Source organism: Mesocricetus auratus, unplaced genomic scaffold, assembly GCF_017639785.1.
Source record: "Mesocricetus auratus isolate SY011 unplaced genomic scaffold, BCM_Maur_2.0 Super-Scaffold_100010, whole genome shotgun sequence".
In the NCBI taxonomy this organism is placed as follows: domain Eukaryota; kingdom Metazoa; phylum Chordata; class Mammalia; order Rodentia; family Cricetidae; genus Mesocricetus; species Mesocricetus auratus.
Window position 1 is genome coordinate 31,514,296 of NW_024429194.1, and position 13,739 is coordinate 31,528,034.

At 42.6% G+C, this 13,739-nt stretch overlaps 1 long non-coding RNA gene across 1 annotated transcript; it reads right to left on the bottom strand.

Annotated features, from left to right (window-relative positions):
- Positions 1 to 1,622: 1,622 nt before the first annotated feature.
- On the bottom strand, positions 1,623 to 7,825 carry LOC121142624. Its single transcript, XR_005879649.1, has 2 exons — positions 7,715 to 7,825; positions 1,623 to 2,098 (listed from the first exon to the last, which is right to left on the bottom strand). It is a non-coding gene; the product is annotated as an uncharacterized LOC121142624 (long non-coding RNA).
- Positions 7,826 to 13,739: the final 5,914 nt, after the last annotated feature.

Genomic DNA, 13,739 nt, shown 5'->3' on the forward strand with positions numbered 1-13,739 from the left:
TGAGGGGAGACTGAGGAGCATTCCCAGAAGAGGGCTTCGTTTACATGACAGCTCCGTCCCTGGCCTATGCCCTTTCCACAGAATACTCAAAAGAGACTCTGGCTACAGTCACTTGGACATTTGACACCTGTCCAGTCCAAAGGGGTCCAACATTCACTAATTAGATGAAAACAACTTCCTACAGGGTCTGGGTACCCACAGATGTTCATTAACCCTTTGGCTCAGTATAGAACAGGGACAGATCAGTCTCATAACCATTTAACTTCCTCTCTTAGCAGACTCTTTTTTGTTCAAAGCTGTTTGCACTTTCTGCCTAAGTCCTCTTGCAGAGCTGTGGCTGGATCTCCACACATCATAGACGATGTGTTCTGACAGACATGAAGATTTAAGGTGAAATGCATGCGCTGTTTAAAATAAAATCATCTATGTCATGAGTAAGAAAAACAAAACAGATGGAATTACGTCTTTGGTCATGCCCCACAACTGTTTCAAGGTCTTCTAAAATACTTAATTTAATAAAGAAAGAAAAAATCCTCTAAAATTCTAAATGCAATAAAGAAAAAAGCCTAATTCTCAATCACATAGGAATTTGGTATCAATAGTTTCAGTGTAAGGAATTCTCTGGTGAAATGCACTGGGTTTATGAGTCAGAGGTTGAGGGTAAACCACCAAGACGGAATGACTATTGGTTGGAATGTGAGGGACAAAGTAGCTTTGCCTTAGCAAATTCTATGATAAAAGAAGGATCTGTTGGGGGAGCTGTGGTCAGAAAGGGGAAACCTCCTATCAAATCAGGCAAAATGTGCCGGCCGTCTCTGCAACACAACTCTAAGTTCCTCCAGAGGCATTCTGAGCAAAGGATTCTTCACAGACCATTTCTCTCCCACAGCTTCAAAGGCGGGAGGGTGCCTTGTAAGCCTTCGGTTAGTTCCAGAGTCACCAGGGAAGCTCACAGTCTTCAGGCTGCCTGGCTGCTTTTTGGATGGAATGCTTCAACTTGACATCAACAGGAAAGTGCAATCAGTCTTAGCCAGGGGATGCTGGAAATCTCTTTCTCTACTGATCGGTGGGGAAAGACAGGAGAGAAGGGAAGGGTTTATTCAATACCCGAGTGCCGAGTAAACAAGTACCCACGGTCGTTTCCTGCAGGGAAGTGGAAAGATTAGGCTGGTTTATATGGAGCTGAGGAGAGGGCTTAGCACACATTGTAGCTGATTAAACAAGAGTGAATCATTGCCCAGCCCCATCTAGATAATCTCCAGCCATTATCTTTCATAATAACGGGACTCTTGAGCGATCCATTCTCCTCTGACTGATGTCTGTGAAGAGGTGGAGGGCACCCTTCCCATGCATGATGTGTGCGGTCGTTCGATTGTTACCTTCCCGCCACAGTCCTTTCACGCGTCTTTACTTTTCAAGATCATACACAAGATACTGTTACAGACCCTAATTGTAAGCTTTTAAAACCGTGTGTTAGGAAGCCCAGGATCACTTTCAGGTTCTTAGAAGCAAAGTCCCTCTTGCCAAGTGTCCTTGGGGACCTTTGTTACTAGAAGTGGGCACTTTGCCAGATGCCGTAGCAAAGCTTTATAAAAATAGACAAGATAAATGGACTTTTAGTGTAGTGTTGTACCAGACTTTTAATTTTCAGGAAATTATATATTTTTTTAACTTAGCCAAGAGTGAGTCAATTTGTGACTTAGTTGAGAGGTCGGGGGTGGGGGTGGGGGACTGGAGAGTGGTGGCATGTGACATTTTAAAGTCAGGAAACCCTGCCACACAAAACAGATTTCTCTTGGCAATCAAGATAACTCAAGAACCACAAACACATTGTCAGAGGGAAAAATTACATTTTGCTGTAACACAGATCATGTACAGATGACTTATTCCTCTTTCAAGTTCAAGCACAAAAAGACTGTTTATATATTTCCACTTCTTACTCAGGAGGGCAGAACAACCTCGGAGGCCTGAAAAGATGGTGAGGGGCTCCCAGCTCTTCCTTTGATGAAGAAATAGCGTGATCACATATACAATCCAAGCGTTTGAGAGCCAGAATGGAGTCACTGCCATAGGTAGCCATTGTTCATTTTTAAAATCCCTGCACATACAAAAAAAAATCATTACTGCTGTTTCTGTGTTTTAATTTATTTTTAAAAGACTTTCGTTTTAAAAGTATGCATATGAGTGTTTTGCATACGTGTCTGTATGTGTACCACATGTGGGCCTGGGGCCTCACAGGCTGGAGGTGGGCCTGGGGTTCCCTGGAACTGGCACTATAGATGGCTGTGAGCCATCCTGTGGGTGCTGAGAAATAAACCCAGGCCTCTGGAAGAACAACGCGTGCTCTTAACCACTGAGCCGTCTCTCCACCTCTCTTTTAACAGCTCCAGCTGTTTAAAAAAATGTACACTTCGCTTGATTCCTTTGGAATATGGCAAAAATTTTCCCTAAGTGGGGTCCTGGCTGCCTGTATCATTTCAAGGGTATCCTGAATTGACACAAATATCCCCAATTTTATGGTATCATTAAATTTTATAACAGATCCATCCCATGGTAAACATAATTGTATGAAACAATTGAAAAATGTTTACTGAGCCCCTTTGAAGTGCAGGGGGAGGTGAGGGAAACAGATATTTCTGAAAAAGTAACCAACAGTCTCTAAAAAGTTTGCAAGGTAGTGTAGAGGAAAGATGTACTTGTGCTTACAAATATACAAACACACATGGTCAGCGTTAAGCAGTAATGTGGGGGAAGTAGTGTAAACAGCTAAACAGTGAAAGGACGCAGTAGTATATATGAATGCCTGCTTCCATGATGATGATGATGATGATGATGATGATGATGGTGGTGGTGGTGGTGGTGGTGATGGTGAGTATATGTGGAGGTGGGAGAGAGATTGGGTTTTTTCATTACTGATATTCCCTCCTCTGCCTTCCTCCCCCTCCTACTCCCTCTTTGTGAGTTAGGATACCCTATAGCCCAGGATGGCCTTGAGTTTGCTGTTTAGCAAGGATCTCAAACTCTTATCCTCCTGCCTCCACCTCTCAGGTGCTAACATTACAGGTGCACACCCCCATGTCCAGTTCACACGGTTCTAGACCTTGAACTCAGACTTCGTGCATGCTAGACAAGCACTCTATCAAATGAACCACATCCCTCTGTTTTTATTTTATAGAACTTATGTGCATTTCCTCCAGGCCTCTTGAAAGGAGGCCTATCTTAGGTATCTGTCACATAATTGCCAGTAGCTGAAACAATTGCCTTGGGATCAACTCCATTTTACAGACCTTGAAATGGATCCTTAGTCACCAAGCAAGTTACCTAAATCTGCCAGTCAGCAAATGGCAGCGCCAACCTTCTTCAGATTTTGTACGTTCTAATACAGTACCCTGTGGATTACAAATGTTTTAAAACATAAGCTTTGCAGACCTAGATTTGATCAGATAGTGCCGGGATAGTAAAATGAGATCACAGACCACTCAGTGCTGAGCTGAAGTCTCAGCATGTTGGAAAACCTTCACTGTGCTTCCTGCTCCCAGGGTCTCTGTGACTTCAAATAGTTGGCTTTTTAACTAAATAAAGTTGTGCAAGATGAAATCTCAGTTCGTTGCTTCTGTAGCTGAGACCACTTGAGCTGAGCTCTCTTCAGTTTCCAGGGCAGCCTTCAGGGGTATACAAATCATAAAACGTGTAAAAATTCTATCTCTTCCCTTGGGGGAAGAGAGGGGAAGTTCCCTAGTGAGTGGCTGGTGTCTGAAGGGTGCTGTGTGTCTCAAAGATGAATTTCCAGGTAGCTAATTGGAACCGGATGTGCATCTTACCCGCTTTTCTGGAAACTTCTTTCTCCCTCCCACCCTAGCCCCCTACCCGCCCTGGGTTAGGAGACTAAAAATAAATTTAGGCAGAATTTAGAATGGAAAAAAGTCCCCCCATCTCAATTTTGGGATGAAATGAAAGTTTATTGCGGCAAAGAAATGTTTTCATCTGTTTTGTAAGATTCAATCGGCAGATAATAGGTAATTACAAGCTAATTCCTTAGACTTAAAGAACCCCAAGACTGAATGGAAATGTGATTATGTCTGTTTGGGAAAAGGCATTTGCGAAATATTTGTGTTCATTACTCTTCCTCTGAGCAGAATGCTTAAATCAAGTTCTGTCTCCCTTTGGGGAACAAGTTTCTGCAATTGAAGATACTGAATTTTCTTTTACCTAGTTCTGTTGATATGAGAACCTGGGGATAAATTCTGTTAGTCTTGTAATGGGCCCTACATATTAGGCAGTTGCCAAAGTCACTCTATCCCCATCCTTCATTAAGTACTGGATTATTTTATGAGTGCCATTCAGTGTCACTTTTCTGTCCCTGCATTTATCTAATGGGAAAAGGGTTAAGGTATTTATCTGACCCCACCATTTATTTCTCAAATACCTGGGTACCATTCCTGTTTTTGAAAAACTCATATTTATTTTAACTATGTGTCTGTGTGGAGGAATCTGCATGTAAGTGAGAGGTGCCTGTGAAGGCCAAAAGGGGGTGTTGGATCCCCTGGAGGTGGAGTTAAGGTGACTGTGAGCCGCCCAGTGAGGGTTCTAGGTGCTAAGTTTAGGTCCTTTGCAAGAGCAGCAGGATTTAACTGTTGAGCCACCTCTTCAGTCTTGCAGTCATTTTAATTATGCATAGTAACACTAACAAGGACAATTTAGGCCCTATTTAATGCCCGTGAAAGCACTTCAAAGTAGGTGCTGTGTTCACATTGCAGGTGGTGACATGAGGTTTAGTGAGTGTAGTGGTAAAACTTGGGGCTGGAGAGGTGGCTCAATGGGTGGAGACATGCTTGCTGTGCAAGCTTGAGGGAGTGAGGTCATACACCCAGCACTCACGTGAAAACACCGAGAGTGGCGGTGCACACCCGTAATTCCAGTGCAGGGGCGCTGAGACTGTAAGATCCCCAGAGCTCATGGTCCAGCAAGAGGAACAGCCCACTACCAGGAAGACAAACCGAATAGAGACCAGATTATAGGAAATATGTTGATGTGGGGCAGATGGAGTAGGAGTGGCCGATCATGCCCTGGGGATGTTGAACTTCTCTGTTGCAAATAATTCTGCTATTTGTATTATTCTGTACAATTCTGCTATTGTATTAGCTTGTGCTGCTAAAACTTGTGGAGATTTAGGAGAGGAGGGACCCACGTCACCACTTGTGTCATCTTGTCAACATATAGCCACTAGCTTATTTCCTTTACTTTCACCAAAATTACTCTAGTCTAGAAAATGAAGGGGGGAGATATTTAAGGAGAAAAGGACACAAGGAAGAAAATATGTTTCAACCCAAATGCCAAGAGCTAAGAAAGCAACTGTAGAATTGCTGATTTCTATGCCCATGAGAAACGAGGAAGGTACTGTCTCTTTTAGCATTCACACCTTCATTGGATCAAGTGGTCTCTTTTAAGTCCTTAGCCTGGATTCTCAGAGTCCAGGCAGCTGGGGCACATGGCAGGGATCCAGGGCTGGGTACCAACTCTCTGCATACTGCCATATACAATGGCAGCTGCTACTGTTCCTTCTTTGTCAGTGACTCTGTTGGACATCTGTCATGCTTGCCTAGCAAGCATTTACTTTTTCCAAGGACCTATTTATTTTATGTGTATGAGTGTTTTACCTGCATACCCATGGAGACCAGAAGAGGATATCAGATTCCATTGCACTGGAGTTACAGATGGCTCTGAACCACCATGTAGGTGCTATGAACTGAGCCCTGGTCCTCTCTAAGAGCAGCAAGTGCTCTTCCATCTCTCCAGTCCCCAGCAAGACTTTGCAGCAACACTGGCTCATTTTCGTTGAATGAGGGGAAGCTGAAACGGAAGTGAAACCCAGAAGACAGGAAAAGAGATCCTAGGCAGGGCAAAGAAAGATTCTCAATGATGTCCTTGTCGGGCACTTTTCGCCATCTCTTCTCCATCCATCTCTCATTGAACTTTCTGCTTATCAGTTGGCTAGAATGCCTGCTCAGGGATCTTTGTGTTTCCCTTCCTCCAAAGCCAAGGACTGAAGTTCCAGACATTTGCCACTACAGCTTTTGCTTGGGTGCTGGGATCTGAACTCAGATCCTGTGGTTTGCACAACAAGCACTCTGACCTGCTGAGCCATTTCTCCAGCTGATGTTTCCCGAAAGCCTGAATCAAGGCTGCTCAGTGTGAACCCTCAAACTTCTTTCTTTCCTCCTGTCTCCCTCTCTCCTTTCTCCCATCTCCTTCCTTCCTTCCTCCCTTCCTCCCTTCCTCCCTTCCTTCCTGCTTGCCTGCCTGCCTCCTTTCCTTCTCCTTCTTCCTTATCTGTCTTTCTCCCAACCTTCTTTCCTCCACTTCCCCTCCTTCCCTCCCTTTCTCCTTCCTTCTCTCCCTGCTTCCTTGCCTTTTTTTTTTGGGTGGGGGAGTAAGTTTACAGTTAGAACTTGGCTCAGGTCTGAGATGTTTAAGCAGAATGACATATGAGCACTTTTTTATATCAGAGTATGCAAATCCACATGTCTGTGCTCACATCTGAGGGCCATTCCAGTGTTCCTGCTTCAGGCAGTTTCTATGTGTCCCACACCAGGATGTCCCACTCAGCCAGTCTTCACAAATCAACCTCTGAGTGTGTATGACACAGTTTCTGTGAGTGGCTCGAAGGCACAAAACATGGTCAAGAAAGAAGACAGCTGACCTACTGACAGAGGGCAAGAGTGGCGGCAGAATGCCAGGCTGTGTAGGGGCCACGGAGTCTCTGATAGGCTACGATGGCCCCATTTATCAACCGCTGGCTGCAGCAGCAGGCCTCAGACAGATAAGGCAAGCAGAAGCTCTCCTAAGGAAGCATGAAGACACCTCACACCATTAGCAGGTGACTTTGGCTTTGCTGGGGTGCCTGTTGTTGCTACCTGTGGGAAACGGGGGACCACTTGTTAGGGAGAGAAACTTCAGGAACTCCTTTCGAAGAAGGACCTTTCAGGGGTTATCAAGAACTCTGCATACAAGATTCAAAGCATTTTACAGAACTCAAATGTCATATTTAAGTGTGTGGGTTTTTTTTTTACACTCTTTTTTTTAAATTTCTTAATCAAAGCCCTATCATTGGCATCCTGGTAAATATTTAATAACTAACTCTTTAGGAAAAAGGGGAAAAAGAGTTCTGGTTAGTGCTGGTTTTAGCTGTGTAAATAGACCCTGATGGCCAATTTCCAGCAGCCAATATATCAACTGACTCATGAAATTCCTCAAATTTAACAATTGGCTCTGGTATGAGCCAACTCCACCTACCCTGAAATTACTGAGGAGAGGTTCTAATTATCAGACGTATTGTGTGGATAAGGGGCCAACCATGAGTCCTCTGTGTAGAACTCGGATGTCAATCACATTGCAGAAGCTCAGAATGAAAAGCTAGTCATGCCTTTCACATCTTGTCCTCAATGAGGACCATTCTGGTGCCTCTAGACCTTAAGGTAATGCCAGAACAGACTCTAGCTGTGGAGGTCACAGAGGGTCATCGTCTGCTGTCACCTCCACCTGCAGCCTGATTATGGTATGTGGCCTGCTCTTCAGCATGAGTCAGGTGCCCAGCAGCCGAACACAAAGGCAGCCATTGTAGGGATAAGGGACTACGCAATCTTTGCAATAAGAGAAGCATATGCCCCAGGGTAGAAGACAGTCACCAGAGGGGAACGGGGTGGAGCATCCTCACCTGTCCAAGGCCTGTGATGTGTCTGAACACAGCAGGCAGACAATGTAGCAGCCCCATGAAAGGACAGGAGAGAAGAAGGAAAAGGCGAGGGCGCTCTCTTAGTGGTGGCTGCAGCAGGAGGAAGGAGGAAGATGAGGGCGGGGCAAAGAGGAAGGCAGCAGCTAGCTGCAGTTAGTTGGCTGGCAGAAAAGGGCTTCACCCATGAAGCAGGTGGGGCGGGTTGGCTCAGTCAGTGCAGAGGTGGGGCTGAGTTCTGGGAAGCTGCCAATTTTACAAGAGGGGAAGGATGCAGGTGGGAAGGGCTGTGAAGTTCTGACAAGCAGGTAGCAGTTTGTTTTAATATTAGTCATTTTGCCCGAACTGCATTTACAAACAAAAGAACAGCAGCTGTCCCAAAGATACAAACTATGTACATACACATGTTGAAGTCTACAAAGCAGGGTTGTTGTGTTTGTCTTAAGAGGAAGAAAGGGAAGGTGGCTGGTAGTCTTTTAAGCTTTCCTGCTCCCTTTATCATTTCATGCCTAAGTGCCCTCTGAATTAAAGGGACAGAGCAAAGTTTTAAAGGGGAAAATGGCACATCAAATGTGTCTTTTGCTCCACACAGCAAGTAAAAGCATAGGAGGCAGGAGGATCACTTTGAGTTCAAAGTCAGCCTGAGCTATGGTGACACTGCCTCAAAACCAGATAAAGCAAAGATGAATTGGCAGCCTTTATGATTTTATTATTATCATCATTATTCCTATTATTATTGCTACTTGATTTCTTCCTTCCCCTCTCTCTTTCTCTTCTCTCCTTCCTTCTTTCCTTCCCCTCCCCCACCTCTTTCCCTCCTTACCTCCCTCTCCTTCCCTTTTTCTTTCAGAGATCGGATCTTTCCATGTAGTTGTGGAAGGTCTAGAACTTGATATATAGGCTAGGCTTGCCACCAACTCCCACAGGATCAAAGGTTTGTGCCACTATGTCCTGTCTACTAGACTGACTTTCTTTCATTTACTTTTAGGTCTTTGTATATGTGTATATCAAATGCAGAGTTTTTCCCTGGCAACCTAAGCCTGCCTTTCTCCCTAGTTCCCTGAAAACAGTCTGTGGGGTTCCCTTCGAGACCCCAGATTAGGCACAAAACACACCCAAACATCTGTTCTCACAGAGATCCTTCAGGAAGAGGAAAAGAAAAGTTGAAGTGATTGCTTTCTGACTCAGACAGAAGCCAGCAGCAAATGACCTTATAGGTGTCCTTCTTAAGCAGAGGAAAAGGGAGGTCTATGTTAGGATGGGGTAGGATGTGGGCACATGAGGTGGTAAAGGATGAAGGAGAAGGGAAAGGGAAAAGGAGACGGGGAAGAGGTGTTTGCCCCGGAGGGACAAAGGACTGCCTCTGGATGGAGAGGAGACAGACAAGGCCCATAGGCAAATGACAGCTCATAAAGGTAAAGGGGAACTCCCCCCCCCCCGTTAGGATGAGGTGTTTCATTTTAATTGGGCATGTTAATTAGGTGAGTCAAAGGGGGCTTCTGATTGCTGGACTTTGGTACTCAGCCTCAGGAGGAGGAAGTGAGCAGATAAAGGGAAAGGACCTTGGTGGCTAGCTTTAGGAATGTGCTCTGTGTTTAGCAAGGCAGAGGGAATGGGGGAGAAGGGCAGAGCCCCACACTCTAGCGGGTTAGTGCCTCCATTCCCCACTCTTACTCACCATTTTTCCTGGACGCTTTCACTTCGACTCTCACGCCTTACATATTTTGCTTGATTTTATAAAATCTAAAATCTAGGAACAATGAATGAGAAAAGACATATGGTATTTTTCTTTCTGAGACTGGCTTAATTTGCTTCTCTCTAGTTGCATTCATTTTCCTTCAAGATGACAGAACTTTGATCTTCTTAAGGACTGTAGATTTTTCACTGTGTTCGCATACCATTTTCCTTATCCATTCCTCTGCTAGCTTGGTTTCACAGCTGAGCTAATGTGACCAGTGCTGCAGTAAACACTGATGTGCAGAGAGCTCCATGATGTGTGAGCATAGAGCACTGTGGGTACCCAGGACTGGTGTAGCTTGGTTACATGGCCGATCTGATACTGGGTTTAAGACACTTCCACACTAACTTCCATAGTGGTCAAAGTAGTCTACATTTTCAATTTTGTTGATTTTGTTTGTTTGTTTTTATTTTTCAAGACAGGGTTTCTCTGTGTATAACCCTGACTGTCCTGTGGCCTCGAACTCAGAGATCCATCTGCTTCTGCTTCCTGAGTGCTGGGATTAAAGGCATGTGCCACCACTGCTCGCTCAAACCTGGTGGTGAGTTTTGAAAGTAAAGAAGACAGAGTGCTTCTGGGGAAAGAGATTTGTGCACACAACAAACGGCTTAAACCAACAAAGCAAAAGATTTTGATGGACATTTCAGCTTAGCACCTTTGGCCTTGACTTGGAAACAAATGGCAGACAATACACTTCCCATGTGCCATGCTGCATGCACAGATGTGTATGCGGTGACCTTGTACATGATCGTGAGTTACAACACTGACTCAAAGAGTAATCCAGTTGGGGAATATGTTTCCCACCCTGTGCCCCCAAAAGGAGAAAACACATATCTCCTTCAAGCAGGTTCTTTCATGAACAACAAAGATAACAGGAAACCAATATTCCTCTGATCCCTTAAACTCCCATCTGAGGAAGCCTCATGGATTTTACAACAGAAAGGAATCAATGATTTTCAGATGTAAGTACATATTAACCCAGAAAGAGAAAAATCATAATTAAAGCCCAATGGGAACACTCCATCCATATTTCAGCCTCAGTGAATTCTCAACCTTCTCTATTTTCTTTCCCTCGCCCATCTTTTGTAAACCCAGAAACTAGGTCAGAAACATCAGGTCCCTGTTTGGCATGAAATTGACAAGGCAATCTACAACCAAGGAACACTCAGTCCCTCTAAACACACTATAAATAATTTATTTTAAAATTTAGTTAATTCATCTTAAATGTATAAATAATGCATGACTGAGTGTTCTGTGTAAAAATGTCTAAAATGTGAAGGCTGTCTGTAATAGAGTTACTAAATGCATTCCTTCCCTGATAGTTTCTCTCACAGACTGAAAATTGTGGCTTCTGATTTGCTGAGTATCCATCCTGGGCCTTTTTCTAATTATGTACCTATAATATTCACTTCAAATACTTTTTACCTCTGACATCATCAAGAGACTTGTTTCATTAGCAAATAATCTTTCAGTGATTGGTAGACAATCAGAAAAACTCTAATGAATTATAAGCCATATTCCTTGTCTGAAACTGCCCGAAACAGCTGAGAATCTAAGTTACAGTGAAACAGAAAGAGAGAAGGGGAACTCAAGATATAGAAGGGTGCAGAAGAAATTGATTACTCTTGGCTCCTGCTTCCAGGAAAGGGCTTTCTGGTGACATCACACATTAAGCAGGGATTAGCCAATGGGAACAGAAGAAATGCATTTTAGATAAAGGGACCAAAAGGTTATTGGAAACTGGAGTCAATTGTACATTCTGGAGACCCCCTACCATGCCTTTTCTCTGGTTGAGTATCACTTGCTAGGTTGCCAGTGGGGATGAAAATATGAATCACTTTATTATCCTTTTTATCTTGGTGGCTATCAAATTCCTGGCAAATGTTTGGCTTATCTTTCAAAGGATAAACATGTATTGAGCTATTGAACTGGTTGGACAACCACCCTGGAGATTGGTGAGCTGAACACCAACCTTCTCGTTGGCCAGAGAGTTGTTCAGGTGACCAAGGTCATTCTATAGACAATAGACTCTCAACTGAATCTTGCCAGAAGGGGCTATTCTCTTGACAAATATTTTGTAATAACCATGTTGTTCCCTGAAATAAAATAGATTCTGTAATGCACTTTCCACTCATATAATATTTTAAAAATCAATATGATGCTCTGCCCCCAGTTTAAAAAAAGAACACATAATCAAATCCTGCACATATGCTTCTATACATAATCCACGGACTGTAATCAACAAGATACAAGACTGAGTAGGTATTTGTTCATGAACCTACAAGAATGCTGCCAGTGGTTAGTTTTGACCTTAACTTGTATGTTATGTTTTCTGGAATGGAGAAAAGTTAGTAATATTCTAAATTGAAAAAGCCCAATTTATCTCTTGGAATACTCAGTGTATACTAGGAATGTACCAATATCACTGGATAGATCTCTATCAGAGAGATAGCCTGTCCTAGTTAGTTACAGATAGCTTATTTCTTGTTTGGGATGGTCTTGCTCACAGTTGCCTGTCTAGCAGCCTCATTACCTGCCCCAGTAACTATAAATGGTTCCCTCACTCAGATCATCATGACAATACTCAGCTGTCCAACCACATTTCTGAATTATTCTCTCTGGTCAGAATTGCCTCTATTAAAAGTCATTGCCTTGTATCAATCAAAATTCACAATTGGAACCGTCTTTGAAAATGTGAGCTGGTAGAAGATATGTTCTAATAAATCTTCAGTTCTGTGTTAATTGCATATCAGTAATACTGGATGATTTGTTGGTGTGATGGACACTGTGTTATAAAGACCTTTTCTCCTTATTGATCAGTAATTTTCTCACCTCTTAAAAGATATCCTGACATCTAAATGAGGCCCACCAGTATACCCTGGTGGCTAATAAGTTTAGAGTAAGAAATATAAACTGTGGTTAAGAGTTTCTAGACCAACACAAAGAGGAACTAAAGAGAAAAGATGCCAGAATTTTAGCCACTTCTGTGATTTTGAAGATGTCTAACTCTGAGTCGTGACTCAGGAGGACATAGGGACCAGTCTGCAAGAGAGGGTTCTGTCTCTGGTCTCTAAACCACCAGGGTGACAATCCTGGAGTGAAAGAGCTCCTCTCTACACTTGTATACACCACAAAATTCATTTGAAAACCACATTGAAGGTCAATGTTACCTGATTGGATGGAAAATGAGAAATGGTAGCTAGCACTCGGGATAACTGCCTCTGAACACAGAGAGATTTGTGGGTGTAATCAGCTTGGATTTCTAAGCGACTGTAGTACACCGTTCCCTCAATCCTTTCCAAGAGGACACTGGCTCCCTTATTGACTAAAAAAGTTTTTCAACATGCTGAACTGTCCAAGGCACTTTTTACACACGACAAGGAAGAAGGAAATGTCATGTTTTAATCTATTGACTTTACTCTGTGGAGTTAAACTACATACTACAAACAAATATTTGTGTACTAATCATGTTCATTTTTGAAACATATAAATCACAAAATTTTGGAAATTTTATTTATTTATTTACTTACTGAAAACAGACTGCTTATATGTAATATATTCTGATTATGGTTTCCCATCTCCCAGCTCCTCCCATTTCTTCCCCACCTTCCCACCCAGTCAATCCACACTCTCTCTTGCTCTCTTTTTAAACTGAAGATTGTCTAGACAGTTTTTAACAACTACAGAAGAACAAAGCTTCAAACTAACATCTATGTATGTCTGTGTGTATAAAGTAAATGTTTTACACACACATACACATACACACTTTCAGATGTACAAAAATGATATATGTGACTTCTATTGATTAATACCAGTATTTGTACTTTATATGTAAACAGATGGATAAAATTGTTTCATCAAGTGTATGAATATATCTTATACTATCGCAGTTAATCGATAATATTCTTCAGTTATTACTAGTAATACTTTCAACATATTCTTTTTTGAAGACAAAATATTAAGACAATTTAAAGCATCAGAGAATGTGTGTTAGACAATTCTTTAAGAAAAGAATATTTAGCTCTAAAATTTCAGTAAGCCAACACCCCTGCTTCTTATCTGGGTATTTATTATTCACATTTTATTCAAAATATTTATACCCATTTCAAGCAGTGAGAGACACATTTTCCCTAATATTTCTCAGGATCATTTCTCCCTCCATTGCTATAAAATTAAAAAAAAGGAATAAAGTCTTAGTGGAAGTGTGCATGTAGCTATTTATCCATCAGTAAAAGACTAACTATAAATAGACGGCAGAATTTTCTCAGTCTC